This window comes from Schistocerca cancellata, chromosome 9, assembly GCF_023864275.1.
Source record: "Schistocerca cancellata isolate TAMUIC-IGC-003103 chromosome 9, iqSchCanc2.1, whole genome shotgun sequence".
Classification (NCBI taxonomy): Eukaryota; Metazoa; Arthropoda; class Insecta; order Orthoptera; family Acrididae; genus Schistocerca; species Schistocerca cancellata.
Window position 1 is genome coordinate 58,066,152 of NC_064634.1, and position 14,054 is coordinate 58,080,205.

Consider the following 14,054-nt stretch of genomic DNA (forward strand, 5'->3'; position numbering starts at 1 on the left):
ATCAAGTAGACCTGAAACCATATATCGAATATAATAACGTATGACTTAAACGGGAATTTGTGGGAGATACCTGAGACTAGTTGTCGCAAAACCCTCTAGGGTATATGATCCTCTTCGCTTCCAAGGCACGGTGCTTACAGTTTTTGAGTGCAGTACTTGGAGGCGTCACACAATATTGATTTATAAAAGCCACATATCATGCAGTCCTCTGCGCTGATATCATCTGTGTATCGTCATTTACGTAATCCGTAATGTAAATCTCATTTCACTCTCTTATGTCTTTATTGGTGTTTCGAATTTCAAATTCGTTTGTAAATTTCGGTTGTAGGCTAACGTTTGTCAGTTAAATGCTTCCATTTATAGGCAAATGAAATTTCTATCATCGGTTTAATTCATTTCGTAGACTATCTATAAAAAGACAGAAGAAGATTGACAACAGGAATATACTAACCTGTTCGGCGAATCGTATTCGTTCAAATGGCTCTGAGCACTATGGGACTTAACATCTATGGTCATCAGTCCCCTAGAACGAAGAACTACTTAAACCTAACTAACCTAAAGACATCGCACACATCCATGTCCGAGGCAGGATTCGAACCTGCGACCGTAGCGGTCACGCGGCTCCAGACTGAAGCGCCTAGAACCGCACGGCCACACTGGCGGGCTATCGTATTCGTGTCCAGGTATGGCAATTCCACAAGCTACCTGTTGGCCTTTTCCAGTTTCTGCGAAGTCGGTAGAGTAAAGGAAAGGTATTCAAGGTAGTCCAGTTGCTTCCAGCTCTGAAAACCTGCAACCTAACGAACAGTTATTCTCGAGTAACTATATCTTGACTTGCCATAATAGAACTACGTACTATAGTTGAATAAGCAGTAAATCTCGTATGCTGGTTTGCATCCTGATCATAGATGAATGATCATTTGACGACAGACGTGCTGCACGTTGATCGGTAGGGGAGAGTGGTCAGGCTAAAGTATTCCCATTTTTAGGCTGAGTAACAATAGACGGTAAAGTACAGAAATCAATGATTATGATCTACAACTATTGAAGAAGTATCTCACCCGGCGTTCGGGAAGTCCCGTTACAAACTTCTAGGATTTGCAGAGGGGACTGAGTAGACCGAAGTCCGGAAACGCGCCGTTTCCGTGCTACATCCGTTTGAAAACATGTTTGCTAGGTAGGTATGCAACAGAGTCGTCATAGTGAAGGTGCTTACGCCGGACCTGTTGATGTCATTTGACGTCTGCCCTACCTCTCTGACGTAGTTCGAGCTTCATTCAAGTCTCTGTGATGTTGGAGCAACATGGTTGAGCACACGTTTGCAGAATACACCGACATGACTCTTCTGCATGGCGAAGCTCACGGTAATGGAAGAGCTGCTCGCCGCCTTTATCGAGATCATTATAAACAGCGTCCGACTACATCGCAATATCCTTTCTGTCACAATTACCCAACGGCTTCGAGAAAGGAGTACCTTTACAGTTTGTGGCTTGACTGTGGTGCTCCAAGGAGACGCCGCTCACCCGAATTAACTGTAAAAGAAACTGATGAATGCTAGTTCTGCAAGGTTCGCAGGAGAGCTTCTGTAAAGTTTGGAAGGTAGGAGACGAGATACTGGCAGAAGTAAAGCTGTGAGTACCGGACGTGAGTCGTGCTTCGGTAGCTCAGTTGACAGGAACAAAGGAACAGACAGCATCAACCCACCATTAAAAAAAAAAAAAAAAAAAAAAAAAAAAACCAGAGTCCTTCCGAATTCACCGGTTATAACTTTGCATCGAGAAGACGGCCTGGAGTCCGGAAGGTCAGAAAGTCTATCTCCACAATGTCCCCGGCGGACATGCGTTCCGGAAGGGAACCTTATGATTTTGGCCCGCGAGGGGCATCTTCATGTTGATGTTATTACATTTCTTTAAAAAAATAAAATAAAATAAAAGAAAAAAAATAGCTCAGTTGGGAGAGCGTAAAAAAAATAAAAAAACAAAAAAAAAAGTTGATAGAGCACTTGCCCGCGAAAGGCAAAGGTCCCGAGTTCGAGTCTCGGTCGGGCACACAGTTTTAATCTGCCAGGAAGTTTTAAACTGATGAGGTTTCCTTTTTCTTTCTTTGGTTATTAATGAATGGAGTTGTAAAACAAAGGACGTACAGGGACACGTGTTGCAAATTACTTGTAAAAGTGGTCGCGTTACCAAATGTTTTTAAATGCTTGTAGCACGGAAACGGTACGTTTGCGACCATGGGTTCCTGTTCAAAATATTGTGTACTCACTCCCCTCTACAAGTCATAAAAGTTTGTGTCGGGAGTTGTCGAACAACGGTTTAATCATTTTGGGATCAAATTAAGTATTTTAAATACTTCAGTTTCCATAAAGTGCTGAAAAGGCCATTTAGCTTTAAAGTCAAAATTAAGGGATAAAAAACTATTTAAACAAGAACTACATATATTTTACTTTGCAACTTGATTCGAATTAGATTTTGCACTAATAAAAGTCGATCTGTATTTCTTCACTCCTTGAACAGAATTTGTGAGCAGAGATGGCACTTAATCCACTGCTCTTCTGGCCTTGAATTTGAAAATTCCTGTTCGCAGTACATGCACTCTGTGTCTTCTTCGTCATCGTCAAACAGAGCTCTTATATGGCTGGGTTTCCAGCTCTTCACAGTCTTCTCTTTTTACTGACTTTCCTCTCTTCGGCTAAAGGTTTTCCTTCCATTTTACTTTCTTTTTCTCTTCTTTCTTTATGTACCTCTTCTAGATCACATTTATAAGGACTTGCTGCAAGTATCTCCCTTCATTCGGCCGCTGCTGTTACGTTGCCCCCTACACAAAGTGGCCAGAAGCCGCCACCGGGATGGCCACTTTGCCCGCACTGATGTCACTAAACAAAAACTGTTTACCATCCAAGAGCATGACCCAACTTTCAATAACTAAAAAGCCAGAGAAACTAGTACACCTGCCGAATATCGTGCAGAGCCCTGTAGTGGGACGCGAAATTGAAGCGTTACCCATCCACTAGTGTCAGCCCAGTTTGCAGGTGAATATAAGTTTAATTTAGTTTTGTTTATGTATTTTTTGTAATATTTGTAATGGTTGTGAATTGTCTAAAGTTTTTGTATTTATTTTTTATGTTTCATGTACGGAGAGGGCGGCGCAACGAACGGAGACAGCGTCTTCGCTGCCGGGACCAGAGAGAAAATTGCTGGCCACTATACGTCGCGGGTCGACAGCCAAAGAGCAACAGAAGATTCTGAAACCGATTTGTTGCGTCGTGCTTCTAAAAACTGAAAATGAATAATTTGTAATGTTTTGTACAACAATGACGTCATAGAGAGCTTAATCTTATTGAAAATATTAGTCCTATCTTGTCAAGGCTCAGGTTCACGTCTGTATGTAGGAAGATAATAAACTAGTGGATGCTACTAAAGTTGAAATACGTGTTCCGAGGCTTTGTTTATGAGGAATTATGTGAATGAATTAATAATATATTTGACAAGATTATTGAATTTTGACTGCGTTCATCGCGACTTTGAATCTCAAAAGTTTATTCAGTGTGGTTCTAATATCGATTAAATCAGATAACGAGTATCAATATAATTTCTGAGGAGAAACAAACGACATCTAAAATAGAAAAAGTTTACGCAAACCAATTGGCCCGAGTGACGTAATTCTGCGCATACGACTCAAATGATGTTTTACAGTTTCGTTCAAGAACCATTCTGAGACAATTTAAAAAGAATATAAATAATTTTGAAGTGGGTTGTAACTGACGTAGGTGACGAAGTCTACACATGGTCATATGTCGAAAGAAAATCATTTATAAAAAACTTACGTCGTTACACTACAGCCCCCGCGATCAAGCACAAGTGCCGCAACACGAAATGGCATCGACTCGACTAATGTCGAAGTAGTCTTGGAGGGAACTGACACCAAGAATCCTGCGGGGCTATCCATAGATCCGTGACAGTACGAGGAGGTGGGGATTTCTTCTGAACAGCACATTGCAAGACATCCCATATTCACGTCTGGTGAGTTTGGTGGCCAGCGTAAGTGCTTAAACTCAGAAGAGTGTTCCGGGAGCCACTCTGTAGCAATTCTGGACTTGAGGGGTATCGCATCGTCCTGCTGGAATTGCCCAAGTCCGTCGCAATGCACAATGGACATGAATGGATGCAGGTGATCAGACAGGATGCTTACGTACGTGTCACCTGTCAGAGTCGTATCTAGACCTGTCTGGGGTCCCATATCGCACACAGACATGAAAATTATTGAGCATGTCTGGGATGCCTTGCAACGTGCTGTTCAGAAGAGCTCTCTACCCCCTCGTACTCTTACGGATTTATGGACAGTCCTGCAGGATTCATGGTGTCAATTCCCTCAAGCACTACTTCAGACATTAGTCGAGTCCATACCACGCGGGGGTCCTACACGATATCAGGCAGGTATACCAGTTTCTTTGGCTCTTCAGTGTATAATCGTAGAAAATATCTTCACACACATTTCAGTGGCTCGAACAATCTTTGACCAATAGAAGCTAATACATTGTACGGAAAAACGATGGAAGAAATAGTGTTTAACATTGTAATGACACATTCCGACGCAGAGACAAACAACACCTTAAAGGCTGCGCCAAAGATTAAATTGAGAGGCATGTAGATTATAATCTTTGTGTTGTTCACATTGGATTCTCTTTTGTTTCATACTCCAAGAAGGAGCTAAGAGACACTTTCGATTGTTGCCTTGTGGAGGATGGACGTGATTTTTGGAGTGTGCGGAAAGCCAGCCATATAGTTAGTAATTATGGTTTGTGCGACGAGCACAGCAAGTCTTATTGTGTTGTGAATAAAAAATAGTGAGAAGTATCGAAGTGTTACGAAAATTATTTAAAGCGACGTAGCATTGTATTCCTTGGTTTCCACCGTCTTCGTGAAGGTACACACGCTCAACAAAGAGAAGAACATCGATGGCGACTAATGAATTAATATTGTGGCAGAAGGACTAATTCTACGTCTAAGGTGCGAACTCTGATTAAATCAACAATGACGTAGAATTCAAAATGTAATTAGTCGTAATGGTAAATTATATTACAGGCATATTTCACGCAGCACTGAATTTGTCCGCATTCAAGCCGGTCAATACAGTCCGTAAAAAAGCCCTTCAAAAATTCTAAAGTTACAGTTCCATGTCCGCAATTTTCCCCTTTTCAAAAAACCAATAAATTTAATTTTTTTTATTTATTTCGCCACAACATCCTCTCGACGACTAGATCACCAGAGACAGAGCACAAATGCGAACTGGAGACGGACGTGTAAGGAAATGTGCCGTGTCTTTTTAAAAGGAATTATTCCAGTATTTGTATTATCCAAATTAGGGAAATGTGGAAATACCATAGTCTGTATGACTAACGGGAATTTGTACCAAGAATCCCAAATGCGATACCAGAGTTTTATCGTTGCGTCGCCCCACCGGGAAAGCATTTTAGTGGACGGTGAATGTTCGACACAAACGAGAATAATATGGGATGTGCGTAAAATATCGTAATAGGAGGTTTAATATTCTCAAAATACGAGGCGTACGCCAAAACTAAGATCCAGTGTCCAACATTTAACTGATGGTAGGCCTGAATGAAGTTTCCCGGAAACAGCGCTATCTACCGATTGTTTAGAAATCTACTACACTGTTTGTTTGATTCAGTAGTCGTTTGCCAGTCGGAGAGAGAAGATCGCAGTGGCCGAGACAATCGTAGATCCCGCTGTGTGGTTAGATTTATGCTGGCAAAAGGATCCTCAGCTGCTGAAATCGATTGTGAACTATGCCTAGCGTATGGACCTGAAATAATGAGTGACAAAAAATTCGTAAATTTTTCGAGAATTTCAAAATGGCCATATAGATGTTCTTGCTAAATAGTAGAGTGGCAGGCCCAGTATTCAGAGCGACGAAATCGTTGATTATGTGAACCAAAAACTTCGCAGCGATCGCCCATTGACGATTAGTGGTCAGGCTAATGAACTCAAAAGTGTTGCTCGAATCTTAATTTACAGGATTATAACAGTTGTGATATCATAAACCGTGTGAGAGGTGGGTCCAAAAATGCTCATTGATTAGCACAAATGCGTTGTGCACGACAGTTTTTAGAGCGCTAAAGACAAACTGGAGATGATTTGTTTCCTCACATTGTTACGAGGGACGACACGTGGATATTGTACACCAACGCAGACTCGAAACAACAGTCAATGCAGTGGCGCCATTTAACTTCACCCAAATCAAAAACGTATAAGCGGTCTCCGTTCTCGAAACGAAAAATAGTGGCTACCGTTTTTTGGGACGAAAAGGGAGTCATTTTGATTGATTTCATGGACCGTGGGTCAACAATTACAGCTGACGTATACTATGAAAAGGTAACCAAACTGAGACCAAAATCGAGGCCGCAGAAAATGTCGTCTGGCACAAACCTCCTTCACGACAACGCACGCCGTCAGACCACTGCCAAAACCAAGCAGAAGATCCAAGATTTTAGTTGGGAACTTTTTGATCTTCCTCTGCACAGTCCCAACTTTGCACCAAGCGACTATTTTCTCTTCTTGCATTTGAAATAGTGGCTGGGTGGACAACAATTTAAAAACGGCCACGAAATGGTTCAAATGGCTCTGAGCACTATGGGACTTAACATCTGAGGTCCATCAGTCCCCTAGAACTTAGAACTACTTAAACCTAACTAACCTAAGGATATCACACACAGCCATGCCCCAGGCAGGATTCGAACCTGCGACCGTAGCGGTCGCGTCGGCCGGTGTGGCCGCGCGGTTCTAGGCGCTTCAGTCTGGAACCGCGTGACCGCTACGGTCACAGGTTTGAATCCTGCCTCGGGCATGGATGTGTGTGATGTCCTTAGGATAGTTCGGTTTAAGTAGTTCTAAGTTCTAGGGGACTGATGACCGCAGATGTTAAGTCCCATAGTGCTCAGAGCCATTTGAACCATTTCGTAGCGGTCGTCCACTTCCGGACTGAAGCGCCTAGAACCGCTCGGCCACATCGGCCGGCAAAACGGCCACGAACTCAAGACTAGTGTAACCAAATGGCTCAATTCCCAGGTGGCAGATTTCTATGCGGAGCGGCTAAAGAAGCTGGTGCAACATTAAAGGTGTGTAGTATAAAAACCTTTTCTCATGAGCTTATTTTTTCATGGCCAAACGGACCTTAGTTTTGGAATATGCCACGTACGTACGTGAATTATGACTCTGTATCAGCAGTACTAGCACACTGTCTGCTGAAGATGCTGTTATCTAAAGGAAATCATCGTGACTGAACTACCCTAAGGAATTCCAAAACGACTCCCAGTATTGCCACGTGATATACTGCATGGCAGCTCTCCTAAAATGTGGGTAACCGCGAACAAAAGTAGTATCCATTGACAAGATAAATAGTAACATTCTGGAGTCTGTCACATCGTTTTGTATTTGAAAAATGACAAACAAATTAAAACAATAGAAGGGAAGACGTCTGGAAGGATTTTCGGAAATTGTGGTGAATCCGTGAAGGAAATAATTCTGTGCCAACAACCGCTTTCCTGCTCCACCTTAAAGGACTGTTGCTACTCAGTCACGTAAGCCTGTTTAACTCGTTATTGCTTCTGCCTTGTTATTACTTACAGTAGTGCTCAACGATAGGAGGAGTGACATTGTTTGTGTGAAGTTTTGTTCATCTTCTTCGTACCATCTACTGGCCTGATCGTTAAAGGCATTGCCCTACGTTTTCCTAAAATTATTCATAATTTAGGACTTCCTCCCCCACGAACTACAAAACCCTCCGATCTCCTTGAACAACAGTGAAAATGTGCTTAATTCATTAGACAAAAAATTGCAGGCAACTGGTATATTTTGTGATCTGTCAAAGGCATTTGACTGTGTAAACCACAATATCCTTTTAAGTAAACTAGAATATTATAGTGTAACAGGAAATGCCGCAAAATGGTTCAAATCTTATATCTCTGGGAGGGAACAAAGGGTGTTATTAGGAAAGAGACATGTATCAAGCTATCAGGCATCATCCAACTGGGAACTAATTACATGTGGGGTCCCACAAGGTTCCATTTTGGGGCCTTTACTTTTTCTTGTGTATATCAATGACCTTTCATCAGTAACATTACCAGATGCCAAGTTTGTTTTGTTTGCCGATGATACAAACATTGCAATAAATAGCAAATCAAGTGTAGTCTTAGAAAGATCAGCCAATAAAATATTTGTGGACATTAATCACTGGTTCCTAGCCAATTCTTTGTCACTAAACTTTGAAAAGACACACTACATGCAGTTCAGAACTTGTAAGGGGTGTCCCAAGAGTATATGTCTAACATATGATGACAAGAAGATAGAAGAAGTGGACAGTGTTAAATTCTTGGGATTACAGCTTGATAATAATTCAACTGGGAGGAGCACACCACAGAACTGCTGTAGCGTCTTAACAAATCTCTGTTTGCAATGCGAATTTTGTCAGACATAGGGATATAAAAATGAAAAAGCTGGCGTACTATGCTTACTTTCATTCCATAATGTCATATGGGATTATTTTTTGGGGTAATTCATCGAGCCAAGCTAAAGTTTTCCAGGCACAAAAACGTGCAGTAAGAATTATATGTGGTGTGAACTCAAGAACATCCTGCAGAAGCCTGTTTAGGGAACTAGGGATACTAACTACAGCTTCCCAATATATTTATTCCTTAATGAAATTTGTCATTAAAAATATATCACTTTTCAAACCAACAGCTCAATTCATGGAATCAATACTAGAAATAAGAATAGTCTTCACAAGGATTTAAAGTCACTTAGTCTTGTACAAAAAGGTGTGCATTATTCAGGAACACACATTTTCAATAACTTGCCAGCAGCCATAAAAAGCTTAACAACCAATGAAATTCAGTTTAAGAGAAGCCTAAAGGATTTATTGGTGGTCAACTCCTTCTACTCCATTGATGAATTTCTTAGTAAAACCAACTGATTTGTATATAAGTACAACATAACTTCTGCACAATTTCAGTGCAGTAATGTGTTCATTGTAAAGTTGTGTGTGTGTGTGTGTGTGTGTGTGTGTGTGTGTGTGTAAGTATAATCTAACTTCTGCACCATTTCAGTGCAGTAATGTGTTCATTGTAAATAAGTATTACAGTAGTTGTATTACATGTTTATTACCTTATAAATAAATAAAAAACTTCTTTATTTTAAATTCAGTGCATTAGTATTTGTAAAATGACTATTAGTGTTCATTAAAAAATGACGATCATTCCAATTGGGACCTGTGGAATGGTACATTAGATTATTTGTTTTAGTTGTAAATATTTGTCATGTATTGTTGTTTTTCTGAGATGTTCCACATCCTGGAGGACCTCCTCACTACGGATCAATTGGAATGAAAGTAAATCTAATCTAATCTAATCTAATCTAATCTAAACTTTAGAGACATGCCTTTCTACGGATGTGTCTAAATCGATTAGCAATTCTCGATTAGCGTTTCCATTCGGAATACGATCTGTTCGTTCCACTTATTCCGTTTGCTTCTCAAACACGACGTCTTTACAAGGAAATATTTTATAACGAACACTTTACGAACTGCTTTCATAAATCTATGCCCAGCCTGTCTTTCCTTAATGAATGCAGCATTTCCTTTGGCTGTCGCAAAAGCTGCAGCTGTTGACCTTCAGAAAACCAATTACTGTAAGCGTTGCTATGTAATAGGGAAACGGGCCGCATAGTTGAACAAGAGTGTCACTGCGGAAGAGTTAACAGCTGCCATCAAACACGCGGTTAATCTTAAACGTGGCAGAAAAGATGTTGTTATCGTGTCGTGATGAATGCGGTGTGGTCGATGCCTGATGTAACCGCACTTTCTAGGAACACTGGATAATAATCTTTTTTTTTTGTGGCGGATGATAAATCCGCTTATGACACCAACGTCTTCATTGCCTTGCGATAATAGCGTTGTCAAACTCACTATGCGGTGAGAGTTAAAAGAATAATATGAGATTTGACAAGTAACTATCGGTTAGGATTCTTAATGAGAGTTGTTAGGAACACGTCCCGTATCTTTTTCTTCCATGAACATCGCGTGGAAAACCTAAACTAAGACGACGGGAGTGAAAACAAGTCTGCTGTTGCCTATAATGTGGACTCAACTCGTTGCTAAGGCTTAGCTTGCAGCGTATTTATCGCTACAGGCGGCAGGAAACTACACTCCTGGAAATTGAAATAAGAACACCGTGAATTCATTGTCCCAGGAAGGGGAAACTTTATTGACACATTCCTGGGGTCAGATACATCACATGATCACTCTGACAGAACCACAGGCACATAGACACAGGCAACAGAGCATGCACAATGTCGGCACTAGTACAGTGTATATCCACCTTTCGCAGCAATGCAGGCTGCTATTCTCCCATGGAGACGATCGTAGAGATGCTGGATGTAGTCCTGTGGAACGGCTTGCCATGCCATTTCCACCTGGCGCCTCGGTTGGACCAGCGTTCGTGCTGGACGTGCAGACCGCGTGAGACGACGCTTCATCCAGTCCCAAACATGCTCAATGGGGGACAGATCCAGAGATCTTGCTGGCCAGGGTAGTTGACTTACACCTTCTAGAGCACGTTGGGTGGCACGGGATACATGCGGATGTGCATTGTCCTGTTGGAACAGCAAGTTCCCTTGCCGGTCTAGGAATGGTAGAACGATGGGTTCGATGACGGTTTGGATGTACCGTGCACTATTCAGTGTCCCCTCGACGATCACCAGTGGTGTACGGCCAGTGTAGGAGATCGCTCCCCACACCATGATGCCGGGTGTTGGCCCTGTGTGCCTCGGTCGTATGCAGTCCTGATTGTGGCGCTCACCTGCACGGCGCCAAACACGCATACGACCATCATTGGCTCCAAGGCAGAAGCGACTCTCATCGCTGAAGACGACACGTCTCCATTCGTCCCTCCATTCACGCCTGTCGCGACACCATTGGAGGCGGGCTGCACGATGTTGGGGCGTGAGCGGAAGACGGCCTAACGGTGTGCGGGACCGTAGCCCAGCTTCATGGAGACGGTTGCGAATGGTCCTCGCCGATACCCCAGGAGCAACAGTGTCTCTAATTTGCTGGGAATTGGCGGTGCGGTCCCCTACGGCACTGCGTAGGATCCTACGGTCTTGGCGTGCATCCGTGCGTCGTTGCGGTCCGGTCCCAGGTCGACGGGCACGTGCACCTTCCGCCGACCACTGGCGACAACATCGATGTACTGTGGAGACCTCACGCCCCACGTGTTGAGCAATTCGGCGGTACGTCCACCCGGCCTCCCGCATGCCCACTATACGCCCTCGCTCAAAGTCCGTCAACTGCACATACGGTTCACGTCCACGCTGTCGCGGCATGCTACCAGTGTTAAAGACTGCGATGGAGCTCCGTATGCCACGGCAAACTGGCTGACACTGACGGCGGCGGTGCACAAATGCTGCGCAGCTAGCGCCATTCGACGGCCAACACCGCGGTTCCTGGTGTGCCCGCTGTGCCGTGCGTGTGATCATTGCTTGTACAGCCCTCTCGCAGTGTCCGGAGCAAGTATGGTGGGTCTGACACACCGGTGTCAATGTGTTCTTTTTTCCATTTCCAGGAGTGTATATTCTTCGAACACTAGTGCTGAATATGTTGTAACACCCAGTCCCTTACGCAGTGACACTTCGGGATCCTGCTAAAATAGACAACGATTTATCACATATTGCCACACACTCGCTAGCCATAATCGCTAGCGTTGGAAGAAAGAAGACGGGAGATTGCTGTAAGTTGCTGTGCACTGAGGTGAGGAAAGTCGTGGGATGCTTCCTAACATTCGTGTCTGACCTCCATTTTCCCGGCGAAGTGTAGCAACTCAACTCGGCATGGACTCAACAAGTTGCTGGAAATCCCCTCGAGAGATAATTAGCCATGCTGCCTCTACAGGGTGGTCCATTGATAGTGGCCGGGCCAAATATCTCACGAAATAAGCATCAAACGAAAAAACTACAAAGAAAGAAACTCGTCTAGCTTGAAGGGGGAAACCAGATGGCGCTATGGTTGCCCCTCTAGATGGCGATGCCATAGGTCAAACGGATATCAACTGCGTTTCTTTTAAATAGGAACCCCCATTTTTTATTACATATTCGTGTAGTACGTAAAGAAATATGAATGCTTTAGTTGGACCACTTTCTTCGCTCTGTGATAGATGGCGCTGTAATAGTCACAAACACATGGCTCACAATTTTAGACGAACAGTTGGTAACAGGTAGGTTTTTTAAATTAAAATACAGAACGTAGGTACGTTTGAACATTTTATTTCGGTTGTTCCAATGTGATACATGTACATTTGTGAACTTATCGTTTCTGAGAACGCATGCTGTTACAGCGTGATTGCCTGTAAATACCACATTAATGCAATAAATGCTCAAAATGATGTCCGTCGACCTCAATGCATTTGGCAATACGTGTAACGACATTCCTCTCAACAGCGAGTAGTTCGCCTTCCGTAATGATCGCTCATGCTTTGACAATGCGCTGACGCATGTTGTCGGGCGTCGACGGTGGATCACGATAGCAAATATCCTTCAACTTTCCCCACAGAAAGAAATACGGGAACATCAGATCCGGTGAACGTGAGGGGAACGGTATGGTGCTTCGACGACCAATCCACCTGTCATGAAATATGCTATTCAATACCGCTTCAACCGCACGTAAGCTATGTGCCGGATACCCATCAGTCCGCAGCTCGCGGTCGTGCGGTAGGTAGCGTTCTCTCTTCCCGCGCTCGGGTTCCCGGGTTCGATTCCCAGCGGGGTCAGGGATTTTCTCTGCCTCGTGATGACTGGGTGTTGTGTGATGTCCTTAGGTTAGTTAGGTTTAAGTAGTTCTAAGTTCTAGGGGACTGATGACCATAGATGTTAAGTCCCATAGTGATCAGAGCCATTTGAACCATTTTTTGATACTCATCATGTTTCATGTTGGAAGTACATTGCCATTCTGTCATGCAGTGAATCATCTTGTACTAACATCGGTAGAACATTACATAGGAAATCAGCATATGTTCAAATTTTGCAAAAACAGACATAATGGCTTATGGGATAACAGCAATCAGTGATTTTATAATGTTACTTAAAATCCGTCTTGATTGCAAATTTTTTTTATTCATATGACTGGTTTCGGTTCATTCAGAACTATCTTCAGATCTGATATTTCAGTTACAGGAGTAACCCGTCCAAATCCAGCAACTTTCACATGCTACGTCACATGTGACGTGAAAGTTGCTGGATTTGGACGGGTTACTCCTGTAACTGAAATATCAGATCTGAAGATGGTTCTGAATGAACCGAAACCGGTCATATGAATAAAAAAATTTGCAATCAAGACGGATTTTAAGTAACATATGTTCAAATGTGTGTGAAGTCTTATGGGACTTAACTGCCAAGGTCATCAGTCCCTAAGCTTACACACTACTTAACCTAAATTATCCTAAGGACAAACACACAAACCCATGCCCGAGAGAGGATTCGAACCTCCGCCGGGATCAGCCGCACAGAAATCAGCACACATTGCATCGTTTAGGCCTGGATTGCCATCGATAAAATGGGGGCAAATAATCCTTCCTCCCATAATGCCGCACCATACATTAAACCGCCAAGGTCGCTGATGTTCCACTTGTCGCAGCCAACGTGGATTTTCCGTTGCCCAATAGTGCATATTATGACGGTTTACCTTACCGCTGTTGGTGAATGATGCTTCGTCACTAAATAGAACGCGTACAAAAAATCTGTCATCGTCCTGTAATTTCTCTTGTGCCCAGTGGCAGAACTGTACACGACGTTCATGGTCGTCGCCATGTAATTCCTGGTGCATAGAAATATGGTACGGGTGCAATCGATGTTGAGGTGCCGCGTGGTATTAGCCGAGCGGTCTCAGGCGCTGCAGTCATGGATTGTACGGCAGGTCCCGGCGGAGGTTCGAGTCCTCCCTCGGGCATGGGTGTGTATGTTTGTGCTTAGGATAATTTAGGTTAAGTAGTGTGT